The sequence below is a fragment of the Protopterus annectens genome, chromosome 8.part0 (genome assembly GCF_019279795.1).
Source record: "Protopterus annectens isolate FY-2018-M chromosome 8.part0, PAN1.0, whole genome shotgun sequence".
NCBI lineage: Eukaryota > Metazoa > Chordata > Ceratodontiformes > Protopteridae > Protopterus > Protopterus annectens.
Window position 1 is genome coordinate 166701743 of NC_056741.1, and position 27582 is coordinate 166729324.

Sequence of the window (27582 nt, forward strand, 5' to 3'; positions counted from 1 at the left end):
CCAACACCCTAATAATGGGCAATTTCAACTACCCCACCATTAACTGGGAAAACTACTCATGTACCAACTCTTTTGCTCAACGTTTTCTGGAATTCATAAATTCCAACGCCCTTGGATCAACTTATTCACACCCCCACCAGGGGCAGCAATATCCTAGACCTGGTCATTACCAACATGGGTAACTGGTGTTCCACACCAGAGGTCAATTCCTCGTTGGTCAGATCCAACCACAAGCTAATCACCCTAGACATCCACATCTCGCCCCCACCCCAATTAGTGAAACCACCGTAAAAAACTTCTCCAAAGCCAACTTCACACTTCTTAAGACAGAAGTGGCAAACTTCATGACACCCATGACAGGGGTTGGGAGGGTGGCCTAATGGTTAAGGTGTTTGCCTTACAAACACAAGGTACAGAGTTTGAATCTCACAGGAGATAATTGGCTAGTCTTAAAATGGCTTGCAAGGGCAGTTAGCCTAGTACTAATCTATGAACCTATGAACCATGCAGACGGACAATAGAGGTACGATTGCTGAATCCTACACAAATGCACTTTATAAGCACTTACACGAATGCATGGATCATGCTATCCCTAATAGAACCAAGATGCTATCCTCCAAAAAAAGGAAGCCAATGTGGTAGTCCTCTGCCATAAACAAACTCTACAACAGAAGAAAGAAACTGTTGCAAAAAAAGAGTAAAATCCCATGACTGGAGGCGCTCCCTGGTCAACCTCAGTAAGAAGCTGAAATCCCTCATAAAATCCTCCAAAGCTAGTTACGAAAACGAAATTGCCATTGACTCTAAAGACAATCACAAAGCATTCTATAGCTATGTCAAGAATCTCAATGGCAATACTCAGATCTGCTCTGAGTTACAGCACAATGGCACTAAATATACAGAACCAACTGATATTGCCATCATCCTGGCAGATAGGTTCAGTGCTAACTTTAACCCCCTCTCACCCCCTAGAGGGCCCATCTCTATACCGGAAGAATGCAAAGTTCCTGTAATCATGGCTGCACAGGTAAAAAACACACTCTCCAAAGCCAAGAACACAGCATCCATTGGACCTGACAATATCCCAGGCTGCGTTCTACATGAACTACAGAATGAACTGGCACCCTACCTAAGTACCATGTTCAATCATAGCCTCACCTCAGGCTTTGTGCCCAGTGAATGGTGCACCGTGACGGTTATCCCACTCCACAAAGGGGGAGCCACGACGGACCTCTGGAACTACTGCCCCATTAGCCTGACGAGCCTGGTCTGCAAGGCCATGGAACGTATCATCATGGAACTCATAAACAAAGACAACTGGTAATCTCCAAATTCTGGACCCTACCCAGTTCAGATTTGTAAAAGGCCGATCATATCTCTTAAACCTGATTGACTTCTTTGAAGCAGTCACCAAAGCCATAGATGAGGGTAAAGTGATTCACACAGCTTATCTAGATCTCACCAAGGCTTTCAACACCATCCCCCACTCTGGAATTATAGATAAGCTTACAAAACTAGGTATAAATCCCTATGTCACAAGATGGGTTGCCAACTGGCTCACGGACAGAACCCACAATGTGAAAGTAGCGGACTCCAAATCCGACTTCTGACCAGTGACAAATGGAGTACCTCAGGGTTCAGTCCTGAGTCCTCTCCTGTTTGATATCTACTTCTCTGAAGTACAGGCTAACACAGAAGCTCGACGCCCAACCTTCAACGAGGGCACGCCCATTTACACACGCATGTCTTTCGAACACTACCCAACCGCGGGGGAGGACATGCAGACTCCACACAGAAGGCACTCCCAAGCCACGCCGAGAATCGAACGGGAGAACCTCTTGCTGTGAGGTAACAATGCTACCGCCATACCACCCGGCTAGTGGTCTTTGTAAGAAGAGAAAAACAAGTCTTCGGTAATGGAACGTTGGAGTGAAAGAATCTTCTCCCTCAAGCCCGTGATGGTTCAATGATTGTCTCTTATCAGTAGTCTCATGAAGTTTAAGGCTGTACAATAAAATAATTCAAAGAGTTTATGGTGTAACAGGGAGCCGCTTTGTATGTTGTTTGGAAACTTAAATATTCTCAAACCCTTCGGCACACACTGCACTTTAATACAGTCTTCGAAAAAGGTGTTGTCAAGTTGCAGCCCCTTAAACTTCTTCAATAGTTTATCTAATCTGAGCAATTTCTCTTTTAAATTGTTGCACATTGTCCCTGACCATAGGGTTTTTGTTAGTTAATGAAAAGTCTGTGTTCAACCATAGTAAAAAATCACCATTACTGGTGGGATAGTTACTGGACCCTTCCAATCCCTTGCTTTCCTTTGCAGGATGCTGTCCAGTTGCTGTGGCTCCTCACATAACCACCTCCAAGTAAGTTGGATTATGCCGGGAACCAATTACATTTTGTGGATGCATTATATTGGAAGAAAAGGAACCATTAATTCTGTTGGATCCATTAACTCCACTTACGTCCACCGAGACCATCTGATCCATCTTGACATTCAGTTGTGTTAGAAGAGAAATTAACTGAGTTAAACTGACACTGTCTTCATTAGAAGATGTTTCTAGATCACTGGTTTCTTTGTTATCCACTTAACATTATACCAAGGTGTCCAGTGACCTTCTCAAAACAGCAAAGATCCAGTACAATGCAAGGTGTTAGGTGATACGACCAGTGTAAAGTAATGAATAACCAGTAAAAATCACAGTAAAAAACAAACCAGTCAAGATCACTGCTGTAAGAAAGACACTTTGGACACCAGAAATTGAATTAGTGCTTTTTCCTTTAATTAATAATGAACGAAAGTGCTAATTCAATTTCTGGTGTCCGAAGTGTCTTCTTTACAGCAGCAATATTGGTTTGTTTGAACAAGTTGTATTAAAAAATCCACACCTCCACTTTAATTTTTAATAAAACTTTTTATTTCTCTGCTACACATCTGCTCTCTATGCCATGTTGTGGCTTATTTATATTCCAGGGATTGGAGACTAGGTGTGTTCCTCACAATTTTCAGGTTCCTGGTTTTGTGTTCGCAGTGGCAGCTCTTATTTTTTTTTGTGGTTTTTCATTGTAAGAACAAGCCAAGAAAAAGAAAAAGGTCTGTCCTGATAAACTGGCTGTACAAACCAGCCAGAACCCATACCCTGTCCTTCTTCCAGCCCTTCATTTCTTCATTGGAAGAGTGATAAAAAAAATCTGTTTTGTTACTCTGACTTTCCAAGCCAAATGCACAAAGAACAAAACAAAGAAAAAAATATATAACATTTGTTTTTTAAACAGGGAGGATACAGGATGCTGGACTACATACAGGCAGGTTACCCCACACAATGTGCCAATGCACTGAATTCCCTTTCTGTACTGGCATACAGAAATACCAGTACAGAAAGAAAAATGCAGGAAGTGCATGACTTTGGCACCTAACACCTTGCACCGAGAGCATGTGCCCCATTTGCCCAACCCTTGTTACACTACTTGTTCCCATGGAGAAAAATATTGTAAATAGGAAAGAATGAAAGAGGTGAAAGCAAGAAGATATAAACTTAGAAGGGTGACCATAAGGTGTGAAAAGTGAAGGAGGAAAGGTGTTTTTTTCTTGTGGTGCAACAGTTCTTTTTGTAAGCTTTACACATGAAATTGTAAGTAGAGAGGGTACCAAGGGATAACATGGCAAAAAGACAGTTATAGATAACAGATGCAGACAGATAGGAGCAGTATACTCGCAAAAGGTGGGAGGACAGTGGATGAACACATACATACATACATACATACGGTAGGAAAGTTAGTGATAGGGAGAGTTTTACATAGAACAAGGAGTGAAGAATGGCACATAATAAATTAAAAGCACCAGGATGCGGATAGGCTAGGGATATGGCATGACTGGCTTCCAGGCTGGCCCAGAGGATAACACATCCAGGCATCTCTCACTTCAGTGGCTAGTGGTATGGGGTGGTTGCTCCTCCAGTAATAATGACCAACGTTTGTATTGGGTCTCACCTCTGCTGTACTGGGGAACCAGATATGCTTCTCTACATGATACAGTATAATACTGAGGAACTGTTATATGATTCCCAAGGCTGACAACTGCAGTATCTTTAATGTATTCCCTGAAGATCACTGGAATGTCCCTGAAGTCAAGATGGTTAAGGCTACACACACCTTTGTGTCAATGGGAATTGGAGTACCATGCATCCACCTTGATTTCACTTGTGGGTGACACAGTTCATCCAAGTCTGTTACAGTATCCATGTCTGCTTGGAGATGGTCCACAGTCTGTTGTTAGGTGCTGTGTGTACCTCCTACAGTGTCTGCAACATTATTGGCATAGGGTCTGATGGCAGCTACCGGCACATGCTGACCTATAAATTGACTAAATAGCTGAAAAGAACTGCAATCATTGGTTTCATTTCTTATATTTTGTGGAAATTTATAATACTGTATAAATTCAAATATTATTACAGAGATTTAAAAGATAATATTTTACAGTGGAAAAAGTGAACATCTTATGAATCACAAGATGTGTTTTTGAATGGAAGCTATGCTCCCCTGTATTCAGTGTTGCATGGGGCAGTTATCCCACACATATCTGCAGACTAAATGTGCTAACTCGAAGTTTATACTGCTTGGGAGACAGTGCAAACACACAATTTGTATATTTGGTTATGCTGTGGGTGTGGCACATAACCCTTACCCCTGCAGAAACCTTCAGAACATTCATGACACGTGCATCTGTTGTATGGCAAAAAGTAGCAGTTCTAACGTATTTAATGACACCAGCATGTATCATATTTAATTATATTACAGCCTGTAATAATAACTATGTCCAATTGTTTAGTATCAGCTTTGAAAGTAATGGCAAAAGCTGACTTTCTGAACTTCTATTATTTCCAGGTTAGCATTGCCACTGTTATAATCAGAAACTATTTTTTCTGATATAAAAGCTGACTAAATTGCTGTAAAGAAGTGCACAGTTTAAATAAGTGAAGAGTTTAATTATCAGAACCCTTATTTATCAAGATACCCTTCTTTTTTTCCCCAAAAACATTTTCATTAAATTTTGTTAATAAACATGGACATAAAGTATTAAAAATAAACAATATAAAACATAACTATTTATACTATATACAAACATCCATGATAAACATTTGTTTTATCCAAGAAAGGTAATCAATATTTATCTAACAATCTCTCCAAATTTTGGCAAGCTAGTCTTTTGTGTGTTACATTTGATGATCTCTGATAAATAGTTTGCATTTCTTTTTTACATACAGATTTTTCCATTGAAATAAACTTAATAAACATAAGATCTTGCTTATTTTTCCAGTTCAGTGTGATTATTTTTCGAGCAATAGCTAGAATTAACCAAAGAACAGGTAACTGATGTCTAGGAATTACACTTGGGGTAGGGACATTGAATAATATCAAAGAGCTAGTAATGTGACAATTATCAGACCACAGGCCCTTTGCGAAATGTCTAAAATCACTCCAGTATTGTGTGAGAGTTCTACATTCGATGACCATATGAACCCAGTTGGCTTCAAGAATATCACCACACCTCCAGCATTTGCTTTCATTACTCTTGGTTATAAGGTCAATTCTCTGTGGAGTGTAAAAGCTTCTATGAATAAATCTCCAGGTATATAGCCTCCAATATAAAGATGATGAAGTGTTTTTTATTGAATTTAATAACTGTTTCTTACTGTCGTTAGATAAAGGTTCACCATTAATCTTTATGGAGTAATTCCAAAAATGCTTGGTCAAAAGTAATCAAGTCTTCTCGTAGGATTTTATATACAAGTGATATGCTTAATTTATGTTCAATGTTCATCGAACACCATCCCCCACTCTGGAATCATAGATAAACTTACTAAGCTGGGCATTAATCCCTACGTCACCCAATGGGTTGCTAACTGGCTTACTGATAGAACCCACACTGTAAAAGTAGCCGACTCCAAATCCAGCTCCAGACAAGTGGAGTACCTCAGGGTTCAGTCCTGGGACCGCTCTTGTGTGGCATCTACTTCTCTGAAGTACAGGCCAACACTAAGGGACTCTGGATAACAAAGTTCGCAGATGACTGCAAACTGGGAACCATTATTGAATCCCCAAATGATGTGGATACTCTACAAAAGGGCCTTACAGAAACAGATGCTTGGTGCCAGAGCCATGGGCTCAAGCTCAATGCCAAGAAATGTATAGTTATCCCCTTTGGGAAAAAACATGTATCTGTGAATTACCATATAGGTGGCAGTACACTAAACACAGAAAGTGTGATAAGAGACTTAGGGACACAGGTGGACAGCGGTCTCACCTTCGATAACCACATCGCCACAACAGTCAGGAAATCCTTCTATGTGGTACACCTCATCACTAAGGGCTTTTCATCCAGAAAAAAGGAGGTCATTGTCCCACTGTACTCATCCCTCATTAGACCCATTATAGAATGCAATACCCCATTTGGTATGTACCTCTCAAGACATCTGCAACAACTGGAAAGGTCACAGAAATACCACACTAAAAGAATCACAGGCCTAAAGCAGATGCCCTATGCTGACCGCCTTAAAAAACTCCAGCTATACTCTGTCGCATATCGTCTACTCAGAGGCGATCTTTGCTTAACATACAAGGCCATGTCAAACCCAGAGCTGTTGGACATGCTACACTTAAAGAAATCCCAATCCCTCAGAGCCACATGCTCCAGGGAGCTAAACCTTGTCATCACAATAAACAAAACATGCTGGAGGGATAGGTTCCTGACCCAGAGACTCCCCAGACTCTGGAATAGATTACCCATACATGTCAAACAGAGTGCCTCTTTGGTCCTCTTCAAAAGGAACCTTGACGATTGGATGGGAGAAAGAAAATTCACCCCGGGGATCACGTCAGTCGCCCTGCTAGACAGGGGTCCAGGGAAGTAAATAGTGTGGGAAGAAATAGCCAGGGAATTGTTATGGCTAGGCTTGTATAGGCCCTAGGGCTGATAGCCTAGTACCAACCTATGAACCTATGAACAACACCATATGAATAGTTGTATCAATCTTGGTATAAAATCAGTTTCCAGATTTATTGACACTCTCACTTTATTTTCAACAAACTGTCTTAAAGATTGAATACAGAGCCAATTATCTTGACAGACATTATATCTGGCTAAAGTACCCTTCTTAAATATATCTGTTCTATGTGCTTCTTATAAAGATACCTCAGTCATAGCCTCCTTTCTGAGTTTACAGCGTTGATGTTTTCAGTACGTGTTTCTTTAAATATGATATAATATAAGATAAATAATTGATTTTAAACAAGTTGATTATTTGTCAGTTGTGTATCTGTCATACAGCCGAAACAGAGCAATACATACAGCTATAGCTATAGATATACATGTAACTATAGATATACTAGAGCAGGTATACATATGATATTCTCTAAAATGTACCAATGCATGCATAGGTGACATGATGGTGCATTGTTAGTAGTTGGTTCTGTGGTTCAGTTCTCAACTAAGAAGCATTCTTTGAGGAGTTTGCATATCCTCTGTGCATCGTCTGGATTTTTTATAGTGGTTTTTGTTTTCTTCCACATCTCAGAGACATGTTGACTAGTGAAGTGGTGATCATCTAAGTTGTCTGTAGGTGTATGTGTGTGTGTGTGTGTGTGTGTGAATGTGTGAGTATATGAATGTGTGTTTGTATGCACGACTGGTTCTCTTATTACCTCTGCATTCTACCAGCTCATACAACACTCTGAACAGGATGACATGGTCATTGGACAGTGAATGAAATCCATACAATGTAGGCATTATTTATTTATTTATTTAACACTTGTTTACCAGGAAAGTCCGATTTGGAACAAAGCCAGTTTTCAGTGGAGGCCCAGGGAGAAACACTCCAGATGCATGTCTTTGTAATGTGGGAGGAAACCGGAGCACCCACAGGAAACCCATACGAAGACAGGGAGGACATGCAGACTCCACACAGAAGGCACCCTAGCTGAGAATCGAACCAGAGAACCTCTTGCTGTGAGGCAACAATGTTACTGCTGCACCATTGCGCCATCCAGTTATGTCACAAAACACATGTTCTGCATACTGAATCATTCCAACTACTCAAAATTAATTTATACTATATACTGAAACTAGTAACCTTTAAAGTGTTGCATATATAGTGCATATAGAGTCCTGAAAATATGATATACCGAAAAGCAAAGAACACTTTGTAAATCATGCATAATAGTCCATCATGTACTGAAACAGGATGGAATATTACTTACGATTTACAAAATATTTCATTATGTACTGAAATATGCATTTCACCCTCATGTTGAATAATGAAAATTATGTATGTTGTTCTAAGGGGCTGACAGAAAACCATAAAGTTACATGTAAAAACAGTGTATTGAAATATTAGAGTTCTCCAGAAAAACAGATGCTTCATGACGACTCTGAAACAGTGTGAAATAAAATGTTATATTATCATCTGAAAGTGGTACTCATTTTATAACCTGTAAGACTATTAACAATGTTAAGGATTTGTTAAAAGTCTGTTCTACCTACTGAAATCCTACTGAAATGCCATGTGACTTTGAAGCTGTTTTCATTTTTCATAAACTACATCCTTTAGAGTTCAGCAAGGATTGATGCTGACTTCCATGTTAATCTTTTCGCTGACTGTTTGACTTACCACTGCAGATGCTTCAGAATGCCGTCTATACCCAAAGATGCAGTCAGAATGTGGGACCTGTTACATTTACAGTGATTGACAAAGTTTTAGCTGACATCTACATACGCTTACATGATAGCCTTCAACTATGCAGACTCTAGACTAAAGCTGTATCAAATTAAATCCTGCATCCCAGTACGTATTTGTGAAGTGCATTGTACTACACGAGTTCCAACCTCACAAAGGCATATCTTCCAAATGCATGAGAATGATGGCTGTATGAATGAGGACAGAAATAAGCTTTTGTAAGAGATCATTGATGGGAACTGTGACTCACTTCCAAGCAAAATAATGTAAGATTCTTACAAAAGCCTTGCCACTTAGGTGTGCCTGTCTTCTGGAAGCCAGCACTTCAAAAGATGTCTGTTACTCATGTTGTCTTTCATGTGTCATGAATGTTTTGGATTTCAGCTGTTTTCTACTGTTTCTGAAACAAACACTGAAACATTTTTTTTTAATTCCTACCTAACATATATGGAATTCACCTACAATAAACATACCGACGGCAGAGTGATCCTTATGCTCTACAGGATGGATCTAATGTTATACGAAGGAACACATGGATAATTCATGGTGAGGGACAGCACAGTTGACTTTGGAACATTAAGGCTATGAGGTACTAACAAGCTATATCCTGTAGTCTTGTTCCTTTAGTGTCCTTGTCCTTATTGTGCAATTATGAGAAGTTCTTGGATTAGCTTATCTACACTGCACTCACACGCATGAGCACACACACACACACACACACACACACACACACACACACATATATATGTATGTATGCATGTATGTATGTATTTATAGGGTTACGATCAAGTCTCTAGTTGTAACTGTGCTTGTGTGTCTGAGACATGGATACAAAGAAATTCACCTCAAGAGCAAAGCTCAAGAGGTGAATCTTAGCATCCATGTCAAGAACACAATATATGGTTAGGATTGGTGAGACACCATAATAAACCTTTGTATCTTTGTAGTGCATGGAGTTTTATCTTCTCCATGTGTTACCCGTTACAAAAGAAAAAAAGTGCAAAGTGTTTTACCTGTTTGAAGGCCAATAAAGTACTTATCCAGTGTTGTCACACAGACAGCATGTGTATAAAATTGGAGGAAAATTCTAGGACAGTTTTAAAATGCTGCTGTAAGTTATTTTCAGACTGATATCTGTAAAGTTCCATGGACAGAATATGAGGCAAGATATTCAGGGACAGTTCAGAGTGAATGAACATCCCTTGAGTGAAACCGGACAGTAACAGCAATTGTGGGGTATCTTACAATTGTTACATGCCTCTGAAAGTGCTGTTATGATTGGATTATGCCCTACAGAAGTCCTTTACATGTTTATCTTTATTCCTCGATTTTGGAGCATAATCATGGCTGTCCATGCACTGTGTGTGTATGTATGTATATATATATATATATATATATATATATATATATATATATATAATACATTTACTCATTCAGGAATCTTTAGAGAAACTGGTCTGGTTGTGTTTGGACCTGCTTTTCAGTAAACTTTAATACTGCATTTTTGGTCTTTGGCTGCTTTGTTTTTTTTCTTTTTCTTTTTTTGCTATATTTTATACACACACAGACACACACACACACATGTATATATATATATATATATATATATATATATATATATATATATATATATATATATATAAAATGCACACACACACACACACACACACACACACACACACGTACCCAATTCACTACACTGTCTGTTTGCTCTACTCTGAAATCTACACGTTATAGACATTGCATCACCGGTGAAATTTAACTCTATGTGCCAAAATGCGTGAACTAATAAAAAATTCATCCTCTCTGTTTACTGAAAGTGATACCCTTGAAGTAAAGCACATTTAGTGCACTGAGACCCAGCTATATGCTGTATTGAAATGTGTATATTACCTTTTAAATTATGTACATTATTCAGTAAAATAATTACATAATTTACTGAAACATACCCCTCCCTCATGTAAATGACAGAAAAATCCATATATAGCACCTGCTTAAATTAATTCACTGCATAGTTAAAAGTATACAGTGGCTGTTAAGGTATACAAAGAAGACAATGGAATTTTTCATAAAGACATGATATCTTAAAATATCACTGGTCTCCAGAGGAACAGGTGCTCCACCTATTAACCTTTGGGCAATGTGTACTAGAAAGCACATAATATTAAATGAAAGATGTAATCTTTTCCTAGCCTGAAAGACAGTATTTTATGCTGGAAAGCTGCAGTCCATTTAGTGAAACAATATAGGACTGAGTAAATATGTGTAGAATGTGCTGTATTCCACTGTACCTAAATGAAACAAAGGCACAATGTACTAGAATACGAACATGCAATACTGAAATGAAATTCCACGAGACATTACTATTCTGTCCAGCATTCAGAAACTGCACCATTTTAGTTGTTGTTTATCATTGTTCTTATAGATGTGTGTATTTGTTTTATAATACATCTATTATCATATATTGTTTTTCTGTTAAAATTTTCAATAAAAACAATTTAGAAAAAGAAACTGCACCATTCATTCTGTGATTTAGTGGGACATATAGCCTTCTTTGGAGGTAATTTCTCAGGGTTGAGAGATTAACACATTTTAAGACCCACTACTTTTGCAGTTAGATTTTATTACTAGTATTTTAAGGAAATGAATTTGACAGTAAATTATAAACCTTTACAATACATTAAATGGCATTGTTACTATATCAAGAAGTTGTTACTGCAGTTATCTGCTTGCATTTTTTGTGAAATAAGTTGTGACACCCCACCACTGGCCCAGTAATTGGTGCCTCAATCCTCACCACTGGCACCACTGAGGGACACACACTGGGAGGAGGACAGGTACACACACAGTATTTCCAGATGCAGCTTTCTGCATCGTGTAATTTCCCTTAAGAGCACACAGAAACCATAGTCATTCTGGGGCTGGTTTCTCCCTCTTTCTCCAGATCCCCAGTAAGGCTCCCCAGTGGCACAGCTATAGGGTTGAGATCTCACTGATTGGCCATGCCAAGACCTCCAGCACCCTCTCTGTCCAACCAGTGCTTCGTGTCCCTGCCCAAGTAGCTGACACACACACACACACAGACACAAACACACACACACACACACACACACACACTTTGAGGTTTGATCTACACACACACACACACACACACACACACACACACACACACACACACACACACACACACACACACACACACACACACATACTTGGGAAAGGTTGGGACAGGTTTACTAGCTATGCCCCCTTCTGCCCTGAGTATAAGGCAGTTATAACTGCCACCAGACAGCTTTAAGGCCCTTAACAAAGGGTGTCCAATCTTACTGTGTAATGTTACTATCAATACAAATGGTAGCTTGACCAAGAGCAAGGCTATTAGGAGTGGCCTATACAGTGTCACCAAATAAATGTCCAAGTACTCTCAGAAGTTTAATATGTCTAGATAGATTAACCACAATGAAAAATTCAAATATATTTAATAATAAATATTAAAAGAACAAGAAAATACTCAGTATATCTTTACAGTGTTATCAGAGTTCAAAATCACAAGAAATATTTAAAACAACATTGCAGGGCAGTCTCAAATAAATAAAAATACCTAAAATAACCTTTGCTATATTCCTGACTATATCTAAGAGAATTATACTATTCCCTAGACTTTATTACTCATAGCAAGGCAGATGTGTGGTGAATGGATCATGATGTTGTCATGTCAAAGACAGAATACAGAATGCTCAGTCTCTGTCAGATAATTCTTAAATTAATATCTCAAATATTACTGCTGTGATAGCTTGCAGAATGGCATCATTTCTTGTCATCTGACTCTATCCCAGGTAAAACCCCCACTGCTGAAAGCTAGCAGTATTTGGTATCTGCCTGTGAAAATACATTCACAATGGCTTTTCCTTAGATCTTTGCAGATCCTGGAAGTCATAAAACAATAAAACGCTTCCAAGACAATGCAGAAAACTTTTTATCATATACACTGTGTTGCTGCACTGAAACTGAAAGATAACATCTTGTTATGGCCCTGTTAAAATATAAACAGTTACAATAGTGTATTCCAGTAGGGCATGCTGTGGTTACATTTTAAGGACTTTGCAAAAACCATTTCAACATACATTTCTGTACCAGCAATTTGATATACACCTGACATACATTCTAATACATTTGTAACATAAGTATCTTATATGAATCATGTTGATATTCACAAATGACATATAATTATTTACAAAATTCCAGATAACTGTGCTGGCAGCGCCTCCCTTTTTTTCATATATTACAGTTAAAGATGGGTGTATGTATTTAATTTTTCTTGCGTAAACTGTGAATCAGGGGGACAATTTATTTATGCTCCACTAAAATCAAATGGATTAAAAGTATAAATGTATGCAAACCAGTGAAGTATTAAATGAAAAAGTAGTAATGAATCGCAAAGTATAAGAGACTGGAGAACAAACAAATGTTACTTTGTTGTAAGTGCTTCATTTGATAGAAAAGTGTGTAAGCACACCTTAAATATGCTTTATTAAGTTCTTCAATTGTTTCATTTGCCCTGAAAAATATTTTTTTCTGTAATTAATAGTACATCTTTCAGAATATGAAACTTAACATTTAGTGGCCTTAGACATCAATTTCACTAGATAGTTTCTACACCTCATTACATGCAGTGTGGAAAGTTCTTAACTTGCAAACTTTATTTCTTAGGCAGACACTGTATATGTTTTGGTATAGAGTGAATTAAGTGAAATGTGTTGTGCATGTATTTTCAAAAATTGGTATCTATGTATCATTGTATCTGTCTGTCTATCCCTCTGTCTTTATGTAATGTGTAAATATGTCAAGTGTTTAAGGTTTTTCTCTGACAGCTGATAGAACCGACTGCTTTGTAAGTAAACTGATTTTTTGGTTTGCATGGTAACATTACCTTCTTCTTTTATTTATCTAATTTTATTGCAGTGTTCTTTTATTACATTTTTTAGAGTTTATAAAGATGCTCATCATTCTCATTCTTGTAGTAGCCTTTTGACTGTATGGGTTGTATCCTGCTTAGGATACAACAACTGACCAGCTTTACAAAGTTCTGTTTTTCTCCCACACTTTCAGTCTGACTACTGATTGGTCAGCACACTGGAGAGAAATCATCAGAGTGAAGAAATCTTCAGTACTTTCTTGCCACCTCAGGAGGAAGTGATTAACAGCAGTAATCAGCCTTGACTTCTAGATAAGTCCCCATAGAGGAACCCTTCCACTCAAAAATTGTTGGACTTTTAAGAAAATATTTATCAAATATATTTTTATTGAATTTTAAAAACTTTTCAAACATACAAAGGAACAACTATAAGTCATTACAGTAAGCAGTAAAGTATAGGTGTGTGTGTGTGTGTGTGTGTGTGTGTGTGTGTGTGTGTGTGTGTGTGTGTGTGTGTGTGTGTGTGTGTGTGTGTGTATATATATATATATATATATATATATATATATATATATATATATATAAAACAGTTAGTGCAAAACTATGCATTTATAAAACAGCAGTTATCTTACAGGAAAACTTACATCTTAGAGAATAATGTAAGCAGTAAAGACCCCCAATAACCTATTACAGTCAAAGTCTAGAAATACAAATGGAAAATGGCTTGGAAGGAGGAGTATAGGACTGTCTTAAGAAGAAAGAAAAGCGGTAAGGAGGGTATATCCATATAAAACAACTATTTACACCATGTACAACTATTTATACCATATTTACAACATATTTACACCATGGATGCCAGAAGATAACAAAATAATATAACAAAATACTTTGTAAAATCAAAAGTTACAGTGTGATGATAACAATATCTAATGATTATAGGGCCAGATATGATACCGATGGAAGATTTCCTGGAATGTAATCCACATTTTGGAAGATTATTTAGTTTGGATTAGGTCAAAAAGGCTACACCAGTAATTCTGAAAATATTCTTTTTTCTTTTTGTTATTATTGCATAACTTATGTGCAGATATATATTTGATTGCCATTGATGTAAAGTTTTCCCAAGCTATTGCTGAGGGATTGACCCAATTACTGTCTATAAAATATTTGAAAAGAGCGCAGGCCGTAACACAGATGTGGCAATGGATACCCTTAATAGATTTAGGAATTATATTTAAAATCATGGTTTGCCAAGAAAATGTGTTTTTTTTATATCCCATTTTTCCAACTGAGTTCTGAGAGAACACCAAAGTTTGTAAATATTCTTACAGCTCCAAAAGATGTGAAGTATGTCTACATATGGGAGGGAACAGAATGGACAGATTAGGTTTTTATTGTATCCGAATTTCAGTTAGACTGCTGGGGTATAGTAGGAATTGTTGTTTATCATAAGTTTAGTGTAAATTAGGTTTTTGAAGGGGGTTAGATTCAGGGTATTATTGATTGCTTCGCACTTAGACTCCATAGAGATTTCTCCTTGTATGCCATCCCAATATTTGTAAAATAAAAGCGAATGATTATATTTAATGCTTGACACAAGTTTATAGGTATTCAAAATCATTTTGTTCCGCAGGGAAAGTGATTTAATGATAGATTGTGATACTGTAATGTCTTGCTCCACTCTATAGCAAGAGAATTTTTGTTTTATAAGTGAGATAATTTGTCTTAAGATAGAATCATATTTGTTAGGAGCACCAAATAAGGCTCTGACCTTGGCAACATTTTTAGAGTTATAAAAGTGCCAAACTATGGCTTTCTTAATAATAGGAAAGTTTGTTAGATCGATCATTTTATTATTGATTTTTAAGTTAGGGTTTAGGTGAATAGGTTGGAGAATGGGAACAGTATTGTGTAAATTTAAGGAGGTCATCAGAGTTTGAAAGATGCGAATTTTGTTCTTTAGTGTAGGCAAGATCTTGAACTTGTAGTCGCCATCAGGTGCTAGAAAAGTGACAGCATATGGACTGAATTTTAACGAATATATATAGTTGCACCAGATTTAGATCCAGGTTGGGTACCAAGATTCAGCAGAAGGATCATAGCAGGCTATTTGAATTAGATGGCTAGCATTAATGATGTGGTAATATAAATTTAAGTCTGGGAAACTTAAACTGCCTTTGGTCTTATGGGTAATAAGTTTCCTATATGATATTCTGGTTGATTTAGGGAACCATAAAAACATTGAGATTGTGGTTTCCATTTTTCTGAAAAAAATTTTTGGAACATTTAAGAAGATGGAGTTAAGATGAAAAAGGATTCTAGGTAAAATATTCATTTTAATGATAGCAGATTTTAATAGCAAGGAAAGATTGATGTTTTTCCATCTAGTTAGATCGTTATTTATCTGATCCCAGACTCTATATAGGTTTTCTTTTATTAGTTCTTGGTGAGGGTGTGTGAAATTTATTCCTAGGTATTTGAGTGTATATTTGAGAAGAATGTCAGACAGGGCGAAGTAATATTCTAAATGATTTGCAGGGTTTAATGGAAAAATAGATGATTTTGTAGGGTTTAATTTATAATTAGCAGCCTCAGCGAAAAGATTAATAGAATTTCGGATTTTATGAAGATCGGTGTTAGGAAGCTCAAAATAGATGTTTAGGTCATCTGCAAATGCAGAATAATTTATATCAATGTTAAAAACTTTTGGGATATGGTGATAAGTCTTTTGTTTAACCCAGAGAAGGAAAGGTTTGAGATATAAATTGAAAATATAAGGTGAGAGTGGGCAGCCCTGCCTAGTGCCATTGGTAATTTTAATAGGGCGTGATAAAGTTTTATTTATATACAGGGAAGTAGAGGCATTGTTATAAAGCATCTTAATAGTTTTGATAAGATCATGAAAGTTAAAAAATTTCATGGTTAGGTAAAGGAAGTTTAGATCAACATTATCAAAGGCTTTGGTAGCATCTAGCATGAGTGCATAACGCAGGTGGTTATCACTTTTAAGAAACAGCATTAATGTGTTTAAGGTAAGAGTATTGCCACACAGCTGCCTCTGTTTCATAAATCCCAACTGTTCAGAAGAAATGACTGTAGCTATAACTTTCTGAATTCTATTAGCAAAAATGGTAGATAAGATTTTGATGTCAACGTTAATAAGGGCAATGGACCTATAGCAGAGTGGGTTGGACTTGTCAGAGTTCGGTTTTGGGATGAATATTGTTTTTGAATTGTTCATATACTTAGCAGTAATCCCTTTAGAGATGATATAATTATACATGGCAAGGAATGTTTTAGAAAGGTGATGAATAAAAGTTTTATAAAATTCTCCTGTAAAACCATCCAGTCCTGGCACCTTATTTGGTTTAAGTTTTTTTAATAGCTAGCATTATTTCATTCAGTGTTATGGGGCTGTTTAGAAGGGTGTTTTGTGCGGAGGATACTTTTTGGAACAGATAGCTCATTTAGGAATTTTTTGTGCATTTCATTTGGGGTCTGGTTTTTGGGATTATAGATTTCAGTGAAGATATTTACAAAAGAGTTAACAATATCTTCATTACTGTATAAGTTTTTCCCTTTGTATTTTATTTCATTAATTTAGTTTGGTCCTTCTTTGATATTTATGAGTCTAGCTAGTGTTCTGGAAGGGGTTTGGGCCCATTCCGAATATCTGTGAAGGAGTTTGAGTTCTACCAATGATTGAGTTTGTAAGTGAAAGGAGTAATTTTTTTTTTTTTTGTATCTCATGTAGTTTCTTTTCCAGTTCAGGAGAAAAATCCTTTTGTAGTTGTGCATCAGTCATCTTTTGCTCATTGTTGAGGTTATTGATGTACAATTTCTCTTTTTTTTATAATAAGATGATTTTTGTATGAGTATTCCTCTGATGACCGCTTTGGCCGTAGCCCATTGGATATCTAAGGGGATGGTGGATAAACAAGATTCTGCATCAAATTGTTTCAGATAATCATTAATTTCCTGCAGAACATCTTTTTTAAGAATGTTACTGTTTAGTGACCAAGTGGGACTACTACCATCGGTATTCAGGTGGTGAGTGGGATTAATACAAAGTGAGACATTTGAGTGGTCGGATATAGATCTAGCCTCAAGGGCAAAGTTTGTAATTTTATTTGAAAAGATATCAGAGACCAAAAAATAATCAATTCCGGACCAGACTTTGTGCGAAGCCAAATAAAACGTGAACTTATTTAGCTCTGTCATGGTCAAATATTAAAAAAGGGTCAACTAAGTTGAAACTATTTATCAAATCCTGAATAGATGCAGTTACTTGCGAGGGCTGTTTCCTGTTTTTATATGAACTATCATTCAAGGGGTCCATGAGTGCATTCCAGTCATCGCCAGTAATGAAAAGATGATTAGGAAATTGAAGTAGTAGATTATGTATTTCATAGATGAATAAGTGCTGGTTTGTACATGGGCTATATAAGTTTAAGAAAAGTAAAGGGGATTTTACTTGAGGGTATGAGCAAGAAAATAAACACCATCTACCATTTGGGTCAAATTTAGTATTTAGCACTTCACCAGGAAAGGATTTTTTAATTATTACAGTGCCTTTTGATGCAAGACTATTCCCTGCTGATATTACAAGTTTAATCCAATTTCTTTTTTTAATATTATCCCTTTGAACATTTGTTATATGGGTCTCCTGTAGAAAGACGATGTTAGATTTATCCTGAAAAATCAGGTGCATAACTAGTTTCTTTTTATTGATTTCTTGAAGGCCATTTACATTCCAGGAATTCACATTAATCATCATAATTTAGATTCAAAACGTAAATATATGCTAGGATAAACTAAGAAAAAAGTCCTACTAGGGACGGTCCAATTAGTGAGCACACTTTTTATATATAACAGAAAGTGTGATGTGGTAGTGAATCGTATTCTGGCATCCATGCTCCTTACCATAATGGACTTTTAAGAAAATATTACGTTTTATTTGATGACTAAAGACTGTATTTCTCTCTCTTTTGGAAACTTAAGATTTTTTTCAGTATTTGATGTTTCCTCTCAGGACCTGCTATTCTTATCTTATGGATTATTTTTTGATTGGAGGTTTTATTTTTGTGGTAAAAGTGTGCTGCTTATTTAAACTTTTAATCAATTTGCTTAAATTTAAGGATTGAGAGATGTTTTAAATGAACAGAAAATGCTTTTATGTTGTTCGTGCTTGTGTACACTTTGTGACAACGTAGCTATTATTTTTTCTTTCAGTGTGCATCGTGATCAAGTGCTTTCTGTGCATTGTGGTCAAGTGCTTCCTTTCTGACAGGGTTTTTTTTTGTATTGTAACTTTACAGATAAGAGGACTGTGTGTGTGTGTGTGTGTGTGTGTGTGTGTGTGTGTGTGTGTGTGTGTGTGTGTGTGTGTGTCTGTGTGCGCACCTGTGCTTCTGCCTTCGGAGTGACTCACTCCAGCTCTGCTTACTAGCAATCAGACCTCTTTCTTGGCTGCAGCATGAGCTGTTACTCTGGTCCTGCTGGCTCTTCTTCTGCTTTACCTAATAAGAAGAAGCTACATAATAAAGAGTCTGTGCTGTCACCACTGGCTCATCCAATGCCTTAGCCTTTGGTGAGTGAACCTGAAGTGGCCAAGCAGTGTTCCTCAGACCACTCACTTGACTCTGTGGGGCCCTCTAGTATAGTCCTTTTAGCTACCATTGACAAGTGGTCATCAACATCCCCTTCAGCTATTCCAGTCTCTGATGTGAGCATGGGAGGACCATCTTCTTTGGATCAGGAAGAAATTCCAAGAGATTCCTCTTAGGGTAACTGGGGAAAGACCCCTTGGTAGGGCTAAACTGCTATCTCCGAGTCAGTCTTCTGACTGGATTTAACCTGCAAAGAAAAAACAGGTTAGAGGTTGTTCGTCTTAAGAGTTGGTGTCAGTTAAAAAAGTTGACTTTCTTACCTTAGCTGGGCAATTATTTCAGGCTGTTAATCCTGGTGTTCAATAATCCTTACTTGAAGGCAATGTCAGTTATGAAATTCTTAAAGAAAATTTGTTAGAGGATTCTATTATAGACAGAGACAGGGCTTTGATTGTAGATTCCCACATCCATAACTCTGATTCTGAGGAAGCTTGGTCCTCTTCTCCTCCTTTGGTGGAATTGTCTGTCGCTCAGTCTATTTTTAGGATAATGAATAAATTTATGGGAACAGGTGAATGTTACTCATAAACTGAAGAGATAATATGATATATTACAAGTGGATTTACCTCCTTCTACACCCTTCCCTCCCATTTTGGGGGATGTGTTTAATGCTGTCTGTAATAATCCTGTCTCTCCATCTTCAGTTGCCAAAAAGGTGGATGGACTGTATAAAGTACCTCAGACTGATACATTTTTGTTTTGACATCTTAAATTGGATACAGCTGCTATGGCTACCTTTTTTGCCAGCTGACAACAGAATCTTAGTCAATACCAACCCCTCCCCAGCAGACAAAGAAGGCAAATTATTGCAGAAATTTGGTAAGAGAAATTTTCTATTCTTCCATTTTAGCTTATGGAATTCTTTACTACCAGGCACATATGTGGAAGTTGATTCTGTTTTGCACAGCAGTATGAGTAAATGCTCCAACCCACTATTTTCAGAGGATAATTCCATTCTGAATCATATTGTTTCTAATCTTTCTCAAATATCAAAACATGCCGTTTGATTGTGCAGATGCATGTTTAGGGCCACTGCTACTGCTAGAGTTTTGAAGAAATATGCCTGGGTACTGAAGCAAAAGTTTGCTGATGAGGCAAAGTCTGAAATTTTGAAGTATAGATAAATAGGTTTTACTTGGCCTTTCTGCTTCTCAGGTCCTCAAACAATTTGATGAAAGAGGGAAGTTAATTCAGGAAGTGTCTAAGATATTTCAGCCCTTCACCCTCACTGTTTAAAAATCTCTCAAATCCTCTTTTCCCTTTTAAAGACAAAACAAGCAGTCCCCTGACAACTCAAGGCAAACAGGAAACAAAAAGAGATGGCAGGATGGGAACAGCAAGAAACAAAGGAGTTTTTTTCAAAAAAAGACAGTCTCATACTTCTAAATGACTACACTGACATTCTGTCCCCCATGTCCTCCTCTCCTGCCCCTATTTCTTGAAACCTGTTCCAGAAACTGGCTCTATATGTTCCCTTTTGTCCACAGATGGTTTCAGTCTCTTGGGTGCCAAATGTCATTTAAGAGATTTAAATTTGGCATTGGATACAAATGCCCCCTTTCAGGGAAATTCCCTGAACCAAACAGATGTTCTTCATCACTTACTCATCATAGGAGTCATTGGACCACTACCTTTAGATTAAAGAAGCAAAGGCTTCTATTCCAGAACTTTCTGGTACCAAAAAAGAGCTTTCTTGGAAACCAGTTCTAGATTTTCCTTTCTCACGTTGTATGCGAAAGTACCAAAATTCAAAATACTGACTCCGTAAACTTTGTTACTTCTCATTCCTCCTTTGATTGTCATGGTAACATTATATCTAAAGGATGCTTATCATCTTAGTCTTATAGCTACAGACCCAAAGAAATTTCTCAGGTTCTCTGTATTTGGGTCAGCTCATCAGTTTTCTGTATTACCCTTTGGTTTATCTGCAGTTCCAAGGGTGTTTATAAAGTGTCTAGCACCAGAGATACTGTAGCTCTTTGTAGACTGCAGGGCATTCACATATTTTCTTATTTAGATGACTTATCTTTGCAGAGTTGTTTCCCAGATGTCAAGAGTCCTTAATATTGGTTCCATTTCTTTATACCAATTTGGGATTCCAGATAAATACATAAAAGTTATCAGTGACTCCATCACACAAGATTGTGTTTATGGGCGGCTTTCTAGAAACTTGCCATCAAAAGGCATTTCTTACACATGAGAAAGTGGATTTTTATCTGGAAATTTTACTGAGCTTCTCCAAGTGGTCTCAGACTTCTGCAAGAAAATATATTCTAGGATTTATGGCTTCTACGATACTTATGATTCCTCCCAACAGACTGCATATGAGAAGAATCCAGTGCTTTGTAAAAACCCACGGACCCAACATCTTCATTTCAGTTTCACATTGCAGTTTGTGGCTTTGTCAAAAAGAAACTGCACTGATAGAGACTGCAAATGGCTTTAAATCCAGGTCTTCCCTTCTCTCCTCAAATTCCAAGTCAGTCTGCAATGACATATACCCCAGAGTTTGCTTGGGGAGCAGTTACTGGGGAGGGTAAAAGTGTAAGGCATATGGATCACCTCAGACAGGCAAAAACACATAAATGCTAAAGAGATGTTGGCTGCAATCCATGCCTTGAAATTTCTTTATCATTTATGGGCCCTCTGAGCTTTTTCAGATGATTACAGACAACATAACAGTTATGTGGTAAATAAACAATCAGGGGGCACCAGGTCATACTCTCTGTGCAGTTTGGCAATGATAGCTTGGGAGGTAGTTCTACAGCAGTCTTTAACCCTCCAAGCATCTTACATTTGGTCAGAGCAAAATATAGTTAAGGCAAGCTGATCAGGTCCAGGACAGACCCTCATGCATGGAAGTTAAATGGGGTGAGCTCTTCCAGCAGTTGATCCAGTTGTGTGGAACACCTCAAAAACACCTGCTTGCCTCCTTTTAGAATAGACAACTGAACAAATTCTCCTCCAAGGCTCCTTGCGAGCAAGCCTGGAAAACAGATGCATTTTCATTTCCATGGTCAGGAATTTTCCTTTACGCATTTTCACCCTTTCCACTAATATCCAAGTTAATTCTGAAGATTCAGAAGGATTCTCCAAAAATCATTGTGGTGACTCCCTTTTGGTCCAGTTAACATTGATTCTTCCTTCATGTGGAATTGGTCAAAGGGAATTACCACAAGTTGTCTCACAGAGTGTACCTACTCACATAACACAGGGGATGTTTGATATACCCTAGTCTCGAACAAGTTCAGCTAACTGAATGTCTCTGACATTTTGGTCAGTTCCTTATAATTTTTGTGTTTTTTTTTTGGCAAATAAATCAGGATTGCAGTCATTACATAATGACAGACATTTTAGATTCAGACTTGGCAATCTTCAGAAAAAAAGTCCTGCTAATGCAAAGCTTAATATTCTAGCAACTTTGTAAATGTGTAAAGGCAATATTTTATTTATTTATTGCAGTTTGTTAACCGGGAAAGTCCACTGGGCCTAAAATAGCCCGTTTTCAATGGAGGCCTGGGGAGAAAAGCTCCAGCAGAAAACTCCAAACAGATAAATATTATTTACAATAATTCAGAAGTAGAATAACTCATGTACAGCATTTTAAGATATTTACAATAATAACTAGATAATGTTCAAGTTGTACAATTCATATGCAAGACGTACATCATATATGGAGACAATAGAAATGTACACATCCAATGGCTAAGTCTGAGTGTAAAAAGGTTTAGGAAACGTGTAAGGTTTCAGGAAGGGTGAGAGCAGGAGCATTTCCAGAGAGAAGAGGGATGAGAGTGGAGTAATGTTTTAAAGGAAGGGAGATTCTGGGTAGTTCTAATGTGTGGGAGAAGTGAGATCCATAATCTAGCCAGAGAGAAGGACAGTAGGAGTTGCCCTGGGGAACGTAAAGGCTTGTGAAGTTCAAGGAATTTTTGATTTGTGGATCTTAGTGTTCTATGAGGTTGCTGGATTTTTAAGGTAGAGGAGAGAAAAGGACAGTTAGAGGGTTTAAAGATGAGCGTATGTACTGTTGTTAGTTGAATGAGAGTTAGGTAGTTTGGGAGTTCTAACCAGTTTAGGGCATGGAGGGAGTTACAGTGATGAGTGGAGGATTTAGATCCTGTGGCAAACTTGGAAATTTTATTGTAGCATGCAGATAACTTTAATTTTAGGGTTGACTGGAGATTAGTAAGTAGTGGGGCTCCATAAAGAAGAGAGGGGATAAGGTAGGTGGTGGATAGTAGTTGTTTGGATGAAAGAGAAAGGTATTACCTGTGATGATAAAGCATTCCTAGCTTTTGGTGAGTTTTTTTTAATATTAGTTTGCAGGTGGATGTCAAATTTTAGCTGGTCATCAATAAGGACGCCAAGAAGTTTTGCATGGGGAACTATTTCAATAGAGGTCTTGTTTTGACTGAGTGTAACAGTGTGCCTAGATGGGGAGGAAATCATTATTTTGGACTTGGATGCGTTAAGGGCTAAGTGGTTGTCTAGCATCCAGGATTCAGTACAAGAGAAGGCCTCTTGAGTTATGTTCATTAGTGTGGGGAGAGTTTTGACACAGCAGATGATGGTAGAGTCATCTGCATATTGGATGAGTTTAGCATTTGGGATGTATTGATAGAAGTTGTTAATAAAAATGTTGAATAGTAAGGGGCCCAATATGGAGCCTTGAGGAACCCCTGTTGGAGTATGCAGGAAAGAAGTACAGTTGTTCCACTTGACAGCTTGTTCCCTAGCTGATAGGAAGCTGGTGAACCAGTTGATGGAAGAAGAGGAAAGGTTGAGATGGGAGAGCTTGGAAAGGAGGAGCATATGGGAGACAGTATCAAATGCCTTAGATAAGTCGAGGCGGAGGGTGGAAACTATGTTACCAGCATCCCAGGCAGAGTTGATGATTTCGAGGAAGGAAAAGAGGGCAGTGGTGGTGCTATGTCCTGGTCTAAACCCATGTTGTGTTGGAGTCAATAGTTGGTTGTCAAGCAGGTAAGGTAAAAGTTGCAGGTGGATACATTTTTCCAGAATCTTAGAGATAGGGGACAGGATAGCTATTGGGCGAAAGTTGGAGATTGTAAAGTTGCTACCTCCTTTGTGGAGGGGGATGATGAAGGCTTTTTTCCAGAGGAGTGGTACATAGGACTCTTGGATGGAGCAATTAATTAGGATGGAGATGGGAAGAGCTATGCCATCAGCAGCTAATTTGAGAAAGTTGGATGGGATGTTATCTGGGGCATTAGAACAAAGTTTTAGTTTTAGTAGGAATTTTTTTATAGAATGGGTAGGAATGGATATTTGTCCTTTGTTCACCAGTATTTTTTACCTTCCTGCTTTATCCTTGAGCTAAGAGGTTGATAGGTATGTGTGTGTGTGTGTGTGTGTGTGTGTGTGTGTGTGTGTGTGTGTGTGTGTGTGTGTGTGTATGTGTGTGTGTGTGTGTGTGTGTGTGTATGTGTGTGTGTGTGTGTGTGTGTGTGTGTGTGTGTGTGTGTGTGTGTGTGTGTGTGTGAGTTGTGGGGGGACTGCAGTGGACAGCACACTGTTTTCTGACAGTAGTGATCTGAGAAGATACATTCCTATGTGGCAGTTACATATTTATTTATTTATTTATTTATTCATTCATTCATTTGATTATAATCAGATTTCTGAGGTGTACAGTCATAGGCATACAAGCAACTGTACTTGATTGGTGGTTGCATGTATGTATTTATGTGGCACACATATGTGTCTGTATCTGTGTATGTGTGTTTTTAGGTGCATTTTTGCAGCTGACTGGATGTGTGTGTGTGTGTGTGTGTGTGTGTGTGTGTGTGTGTGTGTGTGTGTGTGTGTGTGTGTGTGTGTGTGTGTGTGTGTGTGTGTGTGTGTGTGTGTGTGTGTGTGCATTGTGTTTGTCCATGAAGTAGCTGTAATGAGTGAGTACAGAGGCAATCTGTGGATGAAAGTTACTGACACCATCTGTTGTTTGATCACAGGTGATGGTCACTGACCTGTTGTTTAGGGTCCCATGTCATTCAAATTAGCCCCACCCATTAATTTGCTTCCTGCAGCCCTCCTTGCTTTGAAGTCACCAGCTGCCACTAAGCATGGGCAGAAACACCCGGTGATGTAAATGGAAGAAGTAGATCTTAGTCCTTATAAAGCAGTTGTGAATAAGAGTGAAAAACAGGACAATGACATTTTATCAGAAAATACTGAACAGTGTTTGTCAAGGAGACACGGTAGTTTTCCAATTGGAGATGCAAGTGAGATGACTTAGCGTATTCTGGGACGTGATTTGCAGGGAGGTGTTGGTAGCTGAAGCACCTACAGCAACAAGGGATGCAGCATATTCCAATGGAGACAGTAATATATTTTTACTACTAATGGTCTAGATTCTAGAGTAAGTGGTTTATAGGGTTTGCAGGCTATTTTTAACAGGATAGATGTAGATGCACAGATCCAGGTGGTATGCTGTACACTTGAAAGTGAGAGAGAGAGAGAGAGATGAGAGAAGCAAAAGACCTAAGTGTCTGTAGAAAGTCAGATGACTGGATCATAAAAATGGTTTGTACATTTAAGTGAAGGAAAAACAGTTCTAAAAATTTGTATATAAAAATGATTAAAACTTTTTTATTTCAACACTTTCAATCTTTTGCCTTTAAGAAAACACAGTGTTGATCATGTCATATACTATTATGGTCTCAGGGGTATTTAATTGTAAGCCAAAGGGGGTGATTTATATTAGTACATGTTCAGGCTGTAGTGCTTATTACATAGGAATGCCAACAAGAAGCCTAGAGACAAGAATCAAAGAACATCTCTATGCAGTGAAGTAAAAAAAAAAAGCTTTGTATAAGTATTCAGAGCTATGCCCCACATATAAGACGTTTTTATTTACTGTAGTTGAACAAGTTCCAATAAATATAAGAGGGGGTGATTACAGAAACAGGGTAGAACAGAGAGAGACACTGTGGCAGCTTAAAGTGAGGGATGATAGCATACCAGGTTTGAAATGAAGTCCACTGGACGAAAGCAGAGAATATAGGTATTTGTAAGCTATTTCCTTGTATTGTCTCTTTGAGAAGTGTATTTGGTGTTTTTTGTTTTCACTTGCTTGCTATACCACCTTCGGTTTGGGTTGACCTCTTTTTAATGGACGTTTAAATGAAGGAGTCAAAAGAAGGCACTGAGAAGGTCTGAAAAAAACACTTTAATAATATTAAGTATAATTTTTTTTCTTTATGAGCCAGGTAAGTACACTAAAAAAGTCATATTATTGACTGGACCTATTACCTGTGATTCAGGTCTCATATCTATCAGATCATTTGCACTAAGAATCAGATAAGAGTTTTTGAAGGTGGTGGTAAGGAATCACTGGTGCAAAGACAGAAAAGGAGGATCTGGTGGATAGTCTTGGTGGACTCTCTAGTAAAGAAATTTGATAGTGGAAAAGGTGAATTATTGTTTAACTCAAGAAAATTTGGGGTTTAAGCTATCTGCTTTTTGCAGATACTAGAAAAATAATGGTATATATAAAAGTTGTTTATAAAATATTCATCCTCAGTTTTTCAATAACAGGTCATTCTTCCAAGTCAGAGTCGGTGTTAGCATTTTGGCTACCCTCCCCCCCATGAAATGTGATGTTGGGGGCCCCCTGGGCACTTCTAGTCTGAGTATTACCCTGACACTGCCACCCCTCCTATATATCATGCTGCAAACTCTTACACACATGGACTGACCGGTAGCTACAATGTTCTTACATTACAACAGACCTGTGTACCGCACTATGTTGACCCATCTCACAAGGAGATATTCACAGTTACTAGCATTTAGTTGCAGTAATGGTACATTACAGCAACTCTGTGCACAGGGCTTGACTTAGATGAAATGGAGTCATAGGCACTGCCTACTGTTTTAGTCCCCCCCCCCCAAACACACACATATCCTCTATTGCTCCCCTGTGTTTTTCACCATCTTGGGCTCCCCACACCATGCACATTTCTTGTTTCTTCCATTTCTCATATTTTACCTTTCGCTTCAGCTTTTTCAAGAAGCCATAACTTTATATATACTCTGAAGTGCTTTTCAAAAAATTTTTTTCTTTTTAGACACCTCTTCATCCAGTGATGGTTTGAACAGAAATTATGATTAAGGGAAGAAATCTAGTGTTGCTGTTCAGCTTTAGTTTTTCTGACTGAGACAACACAGTAATAACCATTTAGGAAGTTATTCAATTAAGCTGGTAGCCCCAGAAGCCACAGGGGTTATGTGTACTCTGGGA